General features: G+C 42.5%; 1 long non-coding RNA gene across 1 annotated transcript in view; it reads left to right on the top strand.

The window, feature by feature from the left end:
- Positions 1–794: 794 nt before the first annotated feature.
- Positions 795–13,530, top strand: part of LOC138364941 (uncharacterized) — a 508,777-nt gene continuing 496,041 nt past the window's right edge. The window contains exon 1 of the long non-coding RNA XR_011228636.1: positions 795–853. This is a non-coding gene — a long non-coding RNA (uncharacterized lncRNA). The remainder of the gene's footprint in view (positions 854–13,530) is intronic.

Genomic DNA, 13,530 nt, shown 5'->3' with positions numbered 1-13,530 from the left:
AACAGATTCAAATACCTTAAAAATTGACCTGAGGGCCTGAGCCCTGGGGGCTGAGCACTGCTGAGGGTTAGCCAACATGAGAGGGTTGTGTTGATTGCCAGAAATTATTTAAATTTTTTAATGTATTGAATGGCATTTTTCAAGTTACATTTTTTAAATTACTGAACTAGGTTCTAGGCTAAGCTAGGCTCATCTGTAATAATTGAATTAAGCATAGCCTAGCCTAGAACCTAGTTCAGTAATTTAAAAAAAATGTTGTATCTTGAAAAATGCCATTCAATACATTAAGCAATTTGAATAATTTCAGGCAATCAACACAACCCTCTCATCTTGGCTAACCCTCAATCATGTTGGCTAACCCTCAATCATGTTGGCTAACCCTCTCATCTTGGTCAATAATTTAATGATTTTTTTTTTATGGAGTAATCTTTGCTATGTTAATAGTGCTCGTTGTGTATCTGCAGGTGCATTCAGTGTGTATATGATGCCTGGTGTTAAAAAATTATTTCTTACTCGTTCATGCTCTCATTTAGACGTTTGGCCTCGACGAGGTTCAGTCTTGTGACTGGTGTGTGACACTTTTCTGTTGAAATGTAGTCTTTTCGAGACTACATTTCAAATATTACCTAACATACACGGCTACTCCCCCTCCTTGTCTAATATATCTGTTTGAAATAGATTAAATCCATTTATTTGATATTCAGCTAATAGTTCTTTATATTCTACATTCATCCATGTTTTAGTAAGTGCAATAGAATGTATTGTTTCATAGCAGATAAGAGATTCCAGATCGTTCCAGATTTCCGAAGTACTGAAACGCACACCATACAGGCTTGGTGGATCTAGGTGCAAGGTAAAATAATTTACATTTACTTATATACTTTATATACTTTATATATATTTATATACTTTATATACTTTAACATTAGTATATTTTGGTAGCAGTCTTTCCTGTAGACATATATTATTAAATATGACCGAAAAAGTAAGATTAATAATTCTAACACGAATTTTCTCAATCTTTCGTACATTATGCTTCACTGTTGGAGGTAAATCAAAAATCACTTCTCCAAAATTCATTTTTATTTCTAGTCTGACGCGACACGGGCGCGTTTCGTAAAACTTATTACATTTTCAAAGACTTCACAAATACACAACTGATTAGAACTTGCGTTTCCCTGATTTTATATCTACATTTGAGTGAGGTGGGAAGGGTGATGTGGCATTACATTTGAGTGAGGTGGGAAGGATGATGTGGCATTAACACAAGACAGAACACTAGAGGATATTAATAGGGTATTAAAAGTATCAACACAAGACAGAACAGAAACAATGGGTATTGAATAGAAGTGTTTGTAGAAAGCCTATTGGTCCATATTTCTTGATGCTTCTATATTGGAGCGGAGTCTTGAGGTGGGTAGAATATAGTTGTGCAATAATTGGCTGTTGATTGCTGGTGTTGACTTCTTGATGTGTAGTGCCTCGCAAACGTCAAGCCGCCTGCTATCGCTGTATCTATCGATGATTTCTGTGTTGTTTACTAGGATTTCTCTGGCGATGGTTTGGTTATGGGAAGAGATTATATGTTCCTTAATGGAGCCCTGTTGTTTATGCATCGTTAAACGCCTAGAAAGAGATGTTGTTGTCTTGCCTATATACTGGGTTTTTTGGAGCTTACAGTCCCCAAGTGGGCATTTGAAGGCATAGACGACGTTAGTCTCTTTTAAAGCGTTCTGTTTCGTGTCTGGAGAGTTTCTCATGAGTAGGCTGGCCGTTTTTCTGGTTTTATAGTAAATCGTCAGTTGTATCCTCTGATTTTTGTCTGTAGGGATAACGTTTCTATTAACAATATCTTTCAGGACCCTTTCCTCTGTTTTATGAGCTGTGGAAAAGAAGTTCCTGTAAAATAGTCTAATAGGGGGTATAGGTGTTGTGTTAGTTGTCTCTTCGGAGGTTGCATGGCTTTTCACTTTCCTTCTTATGATGTCTTCGATGAAACCATTGGAGAAGCCGTTATTGACTAGAACCTGCCTTACCCTACAGAGTTCTTCGTCGACTTGCTTCCATTCTGAGCTATGGCTGAGAGCACGGTCGACGTATGCGTTAACAACACTCCTCTTGTACCTGTCAGGGCAGTCGCTGTTGGCATTTAGGCACATTCCTATGTTTGTTTCCTTTGTGTAGACTGCAGTGTGGAAACCTCCGCCCTTTTCCATGACTGTTACATCTAGAAAAGGCAGCTTCCCATCCTTTTCCGTCTCGTAAGTGAAACGCAGCACAGAACTCTGCTCAAATGCCTCCTTCAGCTCCTGCAGATGTCTGACATCAGGTACCTGTGTAAAAATGTCGTCAACATACCTGCAGTATATGGCCGGTTTCAAGTTCATGTCGACTAAGACTTTTTGCTCGATGGTACCCATGTAGAAGTTTGCAAACAGGACACCTAGGGGAGAACCCATGGCGACCCCATCTACTTGCTTATACATGTGCCCATCCGGGCTCAAGAAGGGTGCCTCTTTAGTACAAGCTTGGAGTAGTTTCCTCAGAATACTTTCTGGCATGTCAAGAGGAGTACAGGCTGGATCACGATACACTCTGTCGGCTATCATTCCGATTGTCTCGTCCACAGGTACGTTGGTAAACAGCGATTCTACGTCCAACGAGGCTCTTATCCCTGTGGCCCGTGCGCCCCGCAGTAAGTCCACAAATTCCTTTGGAGACTTCAGGCTGAAGGCGCAAGGAACATAAGGAGTCAGCAGGCCGTTGAGTCGCTTCGCCAATCTGTACGTGGGTGTGGGTATCTGGCTAATGATTGGCCGAAGTGGGTTTCCAGGCTTGTGCGTCTTGACATTTCCATATGCATATCCAGGTTTATATTCCCCAATGATCTTTGGCAGGTGGAGTCCGGATTTCTTGGCGTTCACAGTTTCGATCAGTTTGTTGACCTTTGCTTTTAATTCGGCTGTAGTGTCCTTCGTTACCCTTTGGAACTTAGTTTGGTCAGAGAGTATGATGTTCATTTTCGCCAGATATTCGTCTTTTTTAAGAATGACATATATTGGCGACTTGTCACCTCTCCTGACAACTATCTCCTTGTTCTCACGAAGGCTTTTAGCTGCCGCTCTAAGCTCGGGGGACAGTATGGTGCTTCTGTAGTTGCCTCGATTCTTTCCTCCTTCTGCAATAAGTTCTGCTTGTAAGGTATCTTTGGTAGTGACCTTCTTTTGTGTCTCGAGGTCGAATATGTCGTCCAACAGAATTTCCAACTCCACTTTCCGGGCCATTTCACTCGGTCTGGACATAACATGACAGTTTATGCCCAGATTTAGGAGAGTGACTTGGTCCTCAGTGAGGTTAATTCCTGCAAGGTTCAGGAAGCCATCTCTTGGTCGTGGAATTGCCATAGGTCCTCCATATAATGTTGTTAGTTTCTTGATAATCCTTGTTTCAGTGCTGAGGTGATGTTGGTCTGTGAGGATGTCGAGGTGTTGTTCAATGCGGGTACGGATACTATGGTCGATGTTGCTATTTCTCCACTCGTTTGTAGCATGAAGTAGTTGCGTTTTGTTGTCTTTGATTTCATTCTCTGCCTTGTATATCTGATCACGAATCAGATCCTGGCGATATTTTATCGTGAAGGCTTGATTCCTTGCTGCTGGGTCGTGCACTTTAACATTAGTATATTTTGGTAGCAGTCTTTCCTGTAGACATATATTATTAAATATGACCGAAAAAGTAAGATTAATAATTCTAACACGAATTTTCTCAATCTTTCGTACATTATGCTTCACTGTTGGAGGTAAATCAAAAATCACTTCTCCAAAATTCATTTTTATTTCTAGTCTGACGCGACACGGGCGCGTTTCGTAAAACTTATTACATTTTCAAAGACTTCACAAATACACAACTGATTAGAACTTGCGTTTCCCTGATTTTATATCTACATTTGAGTGAGGTGGGAAGGGTGATGTGGCATTACATTTGAGTGAGGTGGGAAGGATGATGTGGCATTAACACAAGACAGAACACTAGAGGATATTAATAGGGTATTAAAAGTATCAACACAAGACAGAACAGAAACAATGGGTATTGAATAGAAGTGTTTGTAGAAAGCCTATTGGTCCATATTTCTTGATGCTTCTATATTGGAGCAGAGTCTTGAGGTGGGTAGAATATAGTTGTGCAATAATTGGCTGTTGATTGCTGGTGTTGACTTCTTGATGTGTAGTGCCTCGCAAACGTCAAGCCGCCTGCTATCGCTGTATCTATTGATGATTTCTGTGTTGTTTACTAGGATTTCTCTGGCGATGGTTTGGTTATGGGAAGAGATTATATGTTCCTTAATGGAGCCCTGTTGTTTATGCATCGTTAAACGCCTAGAAAGAGATGTTGTTGTCTTGCCTATATACTGGGTTTTTTGGAGCTTACAGTCCCCAAGTGGGCATTTGAAGGCATAGACGACGTTAGTCTCTTTTAAAGCGTTCTGTTTCGTGTCTGGAGAGTTTCTCATGAGTAGGCTGGCCGTTTTTCTGGTTTTATAGTAAATCGTCAGTTGTATCCTCTGATTTTTGTCTGTAGGGATAACGTTTCTATTAACAATATCTTTCAGGACCCTTTCCTCTGTTTTATGAGCTGTGGAAAAGAAGTTCCTGTAAAATAGTCTAATAGGGGGTATAGGTGTTGTGTTAGTTGTCTCTTCGGAGGTTGCATGGCTTTTCACTTTCCTTCTTATGATGTCTTCGATGAAACCATTGGAGAAGCCGTTATTGACTAGAACCTGCCTTACCCTACAGAGTTCTTCGTCGACTTGCTTCCATTCTGAGCTATGGCTGAGAGCACGGTCGACGTATGCGTTAACAACACTCCTCTTGTACCTGTCAGGGCAGTCGCTGTTGGCATTTAGGCACATTCCTATGTTTGTTTCCTTTGTGTAGACTGCAGTGTGGAAACCTCCGCCCTTTTCCATGACTGTTACATCTAGAAAAGGCAGCTTCCCATCCTTTTCCGTCTCGTAAGTGAAACGCAGCACAGAACTCTGCTCAAATGCCTCCTTCAGCTCCTGCAGATGTCTGACATCAGGTACCTGTGTAAAAATGTCGTCAACATACCTGCAGTATATGGCCGGTTTCAAGTTCATGTCGACTAAGACTTTTTGCTCGATGGTACCCATGTAGAAGTTTGCAAACAGGACACCTAGGGGAGAACCCATGGCGACCCCATCTACTTGCTTATACATGTGCCCATCCGGGCTCAAGAAGGGTGCCTCTTTAGTACAAGCTTGGAGTAGTTTCCTCAGAATACTTTCTGGCATGTCAAGAGGAGTACAGGCTGGATCACGATACACTCTGTCGGCTATCATTCCGATTGTCTCGTCCACAGGTACGTTGGTAAACAGCGATTCTACGTCCAACGAGGCTCTTATCCCTGTGGCCCGTGCGCCCCGCAGTAAGTCCACAAATTCCTTTGGAGACTTCAGGCTGAAGGCGCAAGGAACATAAGGAGTCAGCAGGCCGTTGAGTCGCTTCGCCAATCTGTACGTGGGTGTGGGTATCTGGCTAATGATTGGCCGAAGTGGGTTTCCAGGCTTGTGCGTCTTGACATTTCCATATGCATATCCAGGTTTATATTCCCCAATGATCTTTGGCAGGTGGAGTCCGGATTTCTTGGCGTTCACAGTTTCGATCAGTTTGTTGACCTTTGCTTTTAATTCGGCTGTAGTGTCCTTCGTTACCCTTTGGAACTTAGTTTGGTCAGAGAGTATGATGTTCATTTTCGCCAGATATTCGTCTTTTTTAAGAATGACATATATTGGCGACTTGTCACCTCTCCTGACAACTATCTCCTTGTTCTCACGAAGGCTTTTAGCTGCCGCTCTAAGCTCGGGGGACAGTATGGTGCTTCTGTAGTTGCCTCGATTCTTTCCTCCTTCTGCAATAAGTTCTGCTTGTAAGGTATCTTTGGTAGTGACCTTCTTTTGTGTCTCGAGGTCGAATATGTCGTCCAACAGAATTTCCAACTCCACTTTCCGGGCCATTTCACTCGGTCTGGACATAACATGACAGTTTATGCCCAGATTTAGGAGAGTGACTTGGTCCTCAGTGAGGTTAATTCCTGCAAGGTTCAGGAAGCCATCTCTTGGTCGTGGAATTGCCATAGGTCCTCCATATAATGTTGTTAGTTTCTTGATAATCCTTGTTTCAGTGCTGAGGTGATGTTGGTCTGTGAGGATGTCGAGGTGTTGTTCAATGCGGGTACGGATACTATGGTCGATGTTGCTATTTCTCCACTCGTTTGTAGCATGAAGTAGTTGCGTTTTGTTGTCTTTGATTTCATTCTCTGCCTTGTATATCTGATCACGAATCAGATCCTGGCGATATTTTATCGTGAAGGCTTGATTCCTTGCTGCTGGGTCGTGCACTTTAACATTAGTATATTTTGGTAGCAGTCTTTCCTGTAGACATATATTATTAAATATGACCGAAAAAGTAAGATTAATAATTCTAACACGAATTTTCTCAATCTTTCGTACATTATGCTTCACTGTTGGAGGTAAATCAAAAATCACTTCTCCAAAATTCATTTTTATTTCTAGTCTGACGCGACACGGGCGCGTTTCGTAAAACTTATTACATTTTCAAAGACTTCACAAATACACAACTGATTAGAACTTGCGTTTCCCTGATTTTATATCTACATTTGAGTGAGGTGGGAAGGGTGATGTGGCATTACATTTGAGTGAGGTGGGAAGGATGATGTGGCATTAACACAAGACAGAACACTAGAGGATATTAATAGGGTATTAAAAGTATCAACACAAGACAGAACAGAAACAATGGGTATTGAATAGAAGTGTTTGTAGAAAGCCTATTGGTCCATATTTCTTGATGCTTCTATATTGGAGCGGAGTCTTGAGGTGGGTAGAATATAGTTGTGCAATAATTGGCTGTTGATTGCTGGTGTTGACTTCTTGATGTGTAGTGCCTCGCAAACGTCAAGCCGCCTGCTATCGCTGTATCTATCGATGATTTCTGTGTTGTTTACTAGGATTTCTCTGGCGATGGTTTGGTTATGGGAAGAGATTATATGTTCCTTAATGGAGCCCTGTTGTTTATGCATCGTTAAACGCCTAGAAAGAGATGTTGTTGTCTTGCCTATATACTGGGTTTTTTGGAGCTTACAGTCCCCAAGTGGGCATTTGAAGGCATAGACGACGTTAGTCTCTTTTAAAGCGTTCTGTTTCGTGTCTGGAGAGTTTCTCATGAGTAGGCTGGCCGTTTTTCTGGTTTTATAGTAAATCGTCAGTTGTATCCTCTGATTTTTGTCTGTAGGGATAACGTTTCTATTAACAATATCTTTCAGGACCCTTTCCTCTGTTTTATGAGCTGTGGAAAAGAAGTTCCTGTAAAATAGTCTAATAGGGGGTATAGGTGTTGTGTTAGTTGTCTCTTCGGAGGTTGCATGGCTTTTCACTTTCCTTCTTATGATGTCTTCGATGAAACCATTGGAGAAGCCGTTATTGACTAGAACCTGCCTTACCCTACAGAGTTCTTCGTCGACTTGCTTCCATTCTGAGCTATGGCTGAGAGCACGGTCGACGTATGCGTTAACAACACTCCTCTTGTACCTGTCAGGGCAGTCGCTGTTGGCATTTAGGCACATTCCTATGTTTGTTTCCTTTGTGTAGACTGCAGTGTGGAAACCTCCGCCCTTTTCCATGACTGTTACATCTAGAAAAGGCAGCTTCCCATCCTTTTCCGTCTCGTAAGTGAAACGCAGCACAGAACTCTGCTCAAATGCCTCCTTCAGCTCCTGCAGATGTCTGACATCAGGTACCTGTGTAAAAATGTCGTCAACATACCTGCAGTATATGGCCGGTTTCAAGTTCATGTCGACTAAGACTTTTTGCTCGATGGTACCCATGTAGAAGTTTGCAAACAGGACACCTAGGGGAGAACCCATGGCGACCCCATCTACTTGCTTATACATGTGCCCATCCGGGCTCAAGAAGGGTGCCTCTTTAGTACAAGCTTGGAGTAGTTTCCTCAGAATACTTTCTGGCATGTCAAGAGGAGTACAGGCTGGATCACGATACACTCTGTCGGCTATCATTCCGATTGTCTCGTCCACAGGTACGTTGGTAAACAGCGATTCTACGTCCAACGAGGCTCTTATCCCTGTGGCCCGTGCGCCCCGCAGTAAGTCCACAAATTCCTTTGGAGACTTCAGGCTGAAGGCGCAAGGAACATAAGGAGTCAGCAGGCCGTTGAGTCGCTTCGCCAATCTGTACGTGGGTGTGGGTATCTGGCTAATGATTGGCCGAAGTGGGTTTCCAGGCTTGTGCGTCTTGACATTTCCATACGCATATCCAGGTTTATATTCCCCAATGATCTTTGGCAGGTGGAGTCCGGATTTCTTGGCGTTCACAGTTTCGATCAGTTTGTTGACCTTTGCTTTTAATTCGGCTGTAGTGTCCTTCGTTACCCTTTGGAACTTAGTTTGGTCAGAGAGTATGATGTTCATTTTCGCCAGATATTCGTCTTTTTTAAGAATGACATATATTGGCGACTTGTCACCTCTCCTGACAACTATCTCCTTGTTCTCACGAAGGCTTTTAGCTGCCGCTCTAAGCTCGTGGGACAGTATGGTGCTTCTGTAGTTGCCTCGATTCTTTCCTCCTTCTGCAATAAGTTCTGCTTGTAAGGTATCTTTGGTAGTGACCTTCTTTTGTGTCTCGAGGTCGAATATGTCGTCCAACAGAATTTCCAACTCCACTTTCCGGGCCATTTCACTCGGTCTGGACATAACATGACAGTTTATGCCCAGATTTAGGAGAGTGACTTGGTCCTCAGTGAGGTTAATTCCTGCAAGGTTCAGGAAGCCATCTCTTGGTCGTGGAATTGCCATAGGTCCTCCATATAATGTTGTTAGTTTCTTGATAATCCTTGTTTCAGTGCTGAGGTGATGTTGGTCTGTGAGGATGTCGAGGTGTTGTTCAATGCGGGTACGGATACTATGGTCGATGTTGCTATTTCTCCACTCGTTTGTAGCATGAAGTAGTTGCGTTTTGTTGTCTTTGATTTCATTCTCTGCCTTGTATATCTGATCACGAATCAGATCCTGGCGATATTTTATCGTGAAGGCTTGATTCCTTGCTGCTGGGTCGTGCACTTTAACATTAGTATATTTTGGTAGCAGTCTTTCCTGTAGACATATATTATTAAATATGACCGAAAAAGTAAGATTAATAATTCTAACACGAATTTTCTCAATCTTTCGTACATTATGCTTCACTGTTGGAGGTAAATCAAAAATCACTTCTCCAAAATTCATTTTTATTTCTAGTCTGACGCGACACGGGCGCGTTTCGTAAAACTTATTACATTTTCAAAGACTTCACAAATACACAACTGATTAGAACTTGCGTTTCCCTGATTTTATATCTACATTTGAGTGAGGCGGGAAGGGTGATGTGGCATTACATTTGAGTGAGGTGGGAAGGATGATGTGGCATTAACACAAGACAGAACACTAGAGGATATTAATAGGGTATTAAAAGTATCAACACAAGACAGAACAGAAACAATGGGTATTGAATAGAAGTGTTTGTAGAAAGCCTATTGGTCCATATTTCTTGATGCTTCTATATTGGAGCGGAGTCTTGAGGTGGGTAGAATATAGTTGTGCAATAATTGGCTGTTGATTGCTGGTGTTGACTTCTTGATGTGTAGTGCCTCGCAAACGTCAAGCCGCCTGCTATCGCTGTATCTATCGATGATTTCTGTGTTGTTTACTAGGATTTCTCTGGCGATGGTTTGGTTATGGGAAGAGATTATATGTTCCTTAATGGAGCCCTGTTGTTTATGCATCGTTAAACGCCTAGAAAGAGATGTTGTTGTCTTGCCTATATACTGGGTTTTTTGGAGCTTACAGTCCCCAAGTGGGCATTTGAAGGCATAGACGACGTTAGTCTCTTTTAAAGCGTTCTGTTTCGTGTCTGGAGAGTTTCTCATGAGTAGGCTGGCCGTTTTTCTGGTTTTATAGTAAATCGTCAGTTGTATCCTCTGATTTTTGTCTGTAGGGATAACGTTTCTATTAACAATATCTTTCAGGACCCTTTCCTCTGTTTTATGAGCTGTGGAAAAGAAGTTCCTGTAAAATAGTCTAATAGGGGGGTATAGGTGTTGTGTTAGTTGTCTCTTCGGAGGTTGCATGGCTTTTCACTTTCCTTCTTATGATGTCTTCGATGAAACCATTGGAGAAGCCGTTATTGACTAGAACCTGCCTTACCCTACAGAGTTCTTCGTCGACTTGCTTCCATTCTGAGATATGGCTGAGAGCACGGTCGACGTATGCGTTAACAACACTCCTCTTGTACCTGTCAGGGCAGTCGCTGTTGGCATTCAGGCACATTCCTATGTTTGTTTCCTTTGTGTAGACTAACCGAAGACCTCCGAAGAGACAACTAACACAACACCTATACCCCCTATTAGACTATTTTACAGGAACTTCTTTTCCACAGCTCATAAAACAGAGGAAAGGGTCCTGAAAGATATTGTTAATGGAAACGTTATCCCTACAGACAAAAATCAGAGGATACAACTGACGATTTACTATAAAACCAGAAAAACGGCCAGCCTACTCATGAGAAACTCTCCAGACACGAAACAGAACGCTTTAAAAGAGACTAACGTCGTCTATGCCTTCAAATGCCCACTTGGGGACTGTAAGCTCCAAAAAACCCAGTATATAGGCAAGACAACAACATCTCTTTCTAGGCGTTTAACGATGCATAAACAACAGGGCTCCATTAAGGAACATATAATCTCTTCCCATAACCAAACCATCGCCAGAGAAATCCTAGTAAACAACACAGAAATCATCGATAGATACAGCGATAGCAGGCGGCTTGACGTTTGCGAGGCACTACACATCAAGAAGTCAACACCAGCAATCAACAGCCAATTATTGCACAACTATATTCTACCCACCTCAAGACTCCGCTCCAATATAGAAGCATCAAGAAATATGGACCAATAGGCTTTCTACAAACACTTCTATTCAATACCCATTGTTTCTGTTCTGTCTTGTGTTGATACTTTTAATACCCTATTAATATCCTCTAGTGTTCTGTCTTGTGTTAATGCCACATCATCCTTCCCACCTCACTCAAATGTAATGCCACATCACCCTTCCCACCTCACTCAAATGTAGATATAAAATCAGGGAAACGCAAGTTCTAATCAGTTGTGTATTTGTGAAGTCTTTGAAAATGTAATAAGTTTTACGAAACGTGCCCGTGTCGCGTCAGACTAGAAATAAAAATGAATTTTGGAGAAGTGATTTTTGATTTACCTCCAACAGTGAAGCATAATGTACGAAAGATTGAGAAAATTCGTGTTAGAATTATTAATCTTACTTTTTCGGTCATATTTAATAATATATGTCTACAGGAAAGACTGCTACCAAAATATACTAATGTTAAAGTGCACGACCCAGCAGCAAGGAATCAAGCCTTCACGATAAAATATCGCCAGGATCTGATTCGTGATCAGATATACAAGGCAGAGAATGAAATCAAAGACAACAAAACGCAACTACTTCATGCTACAAACGAGTGGAGAAATAGCAACATCGACCATAGTATCCGTACCCGCATTGAACAACACCTCGACATCCTCACAGACCAACATCACCTCAGCACTGAAACAAGGATTATCAAGAAACTAACAACATTATATGGAGGACCTATGGCAATTCCACGACCAAGAGATGGCTTCCTGAACCTTGCAGGAATTAACCTCACTGAGGACCAAGTCACTCTCCTAAATCTGGGCATAAACTGTCATGTTATGTCCAGACCGAGTGAAATGGCCCGGAAAGTGGAGTTGGAAATTCTGTTGGACGACATATTCGACCTCGAGACACAAAAGAAGGTCACTACCAAAGATACCTTACAAGCAGAACTTATTGCAGAAGGAGGAAAGAATCGAGGCAACTACAGAAGCACCATACTGTCCCCCGAGCTTAGAGCGGCAGCTAAAAGCCTTCGTGAGAACAAGGAGATAGTTGTCAGGAGAGGTGACAAGTCGCCAATATATGTCATTCTTAAAAAAGACGAATATCTGGCGAAAATGAACATCATACTCTCTGACCAAACTAAGTTCCAAAGGGTAACGAAGGACACTACAGCTGAATTAAAAGCAAAGGTCAACAAACTGATCGAAACTGTGAACGCCAAGAAATCCGGACTCCACCTGCCAAAGATCATTGGGGAATATAAACCTGGATATGCGTATGGAAATGTCAAGACGCACAAGCCTGGAAACCCACTTCGGCCAATCATTAGCCAGATACCCACACCCACGTACAGACTGGCGAAGCGACTCAACGGCCTGCTGACTCCTTATGTTCCTTGCGCCTTCAGCCTGAAGTCTCCAAAGGAATTTGTTGACTTACTGCGGGGCACACGGGCCACAGGGATAAGAGCCTCGTTGGACGTAGAATCGCTGTTTACCAACGTACCTGTGGACGAGACAATCGGAATGATAGCCGACAGAGTGTATCGTGATCCAGCCTGTACTCCTCTTGACATACCAGAAAATATTCTGAGGAAACTACTCCAAGCTTGTAGTAAAGAGGCACCCTTCTTGAGCCCGGATGGGCACATGTATAAGCAAGTAGATGGGGTCGCCATGGGTTCTCCCCTAGGTGTCCTGTTTGCAAACTTCTACATGGGTACCATCGAGCAAAAAGTCTTAGTCGACATAAACTTGAAACCGGCCATATACTGCAGGTATGTTGACGACATTTTTACACAGGTACCTGATGTCAGACATCTGCAGGAGCTGAAGGAGGCATTTGAGCAGAGTTCCGTGCTGCGTTTCACTTACGAGATGGAAAAGGATGGGAAGCTGCCCTTTCTTGATGTAAGTCATGGAAAAGGGCGGAGGTTTCCACACTGCAGTCTACACTAAGGAAACGAACATAGGAATGTGCCTAAATGCCAACAGCGACTGCCCAGACAGGTACAAGAGGAGTGTTGTTAACGCATATGTCGACCGTGCTCTCAGCCACAGTTCAGAATGGAAGCAAGTCGACGAAGAACTCTGCAGGGTAAGGCAGGTCCTAGTCAATAATGGCTTCTCCAATGGTTTCGTCGAAGACATCATAAGAAGGAAAGTGAAAAGCCATGCAACCTCTGAAGAGACAACTAACACAACACCTATACCCCCTATTAGACTATTTTACAGGAACTTCTTTTCCACAGCTCTTAAAACGGAGGAAAGGGTCCTGAAAGATATTGTTAATAGAAACGTTATCCCTACAGACAAAAATCAGAGGATACAACTGACGATTTACTATAAAACCAGAAAAACGGCCAGCCTACTCATGAGAAACTCTCCAGACACGAAACAGAACGCTTTAAAAGAGACTAACGTCGTCTATGCCTTTAAATGCCCTCTTGGGGACTGTAAGCTCCAAAAAACGCAGTATATAGGCAAGACAACAACATCTCTTTCTAGGCGTTTA

Source organism: Procambarus clarkii, chromosome 15, assembly GCF_040958095.1.
Source record: "Procambarus clarkii isolate CNS0578487 chromosome 15, FALCON_Pclarkii_2.0, whole genome shotgun sequence".
In the NCBI taxonomy this organism is placed as follows: domain Eukaryota; kingdom Metazoa; phylum Arthropoda; class Malacostraca; order Decapoda; family Cambaridae; genus Procambarus; species Procambarus clarkii.
Note: the sequence above shows the minus strand (reverse complement) of the source record. Positions and strands in the feature narration are given on the sequence as shown.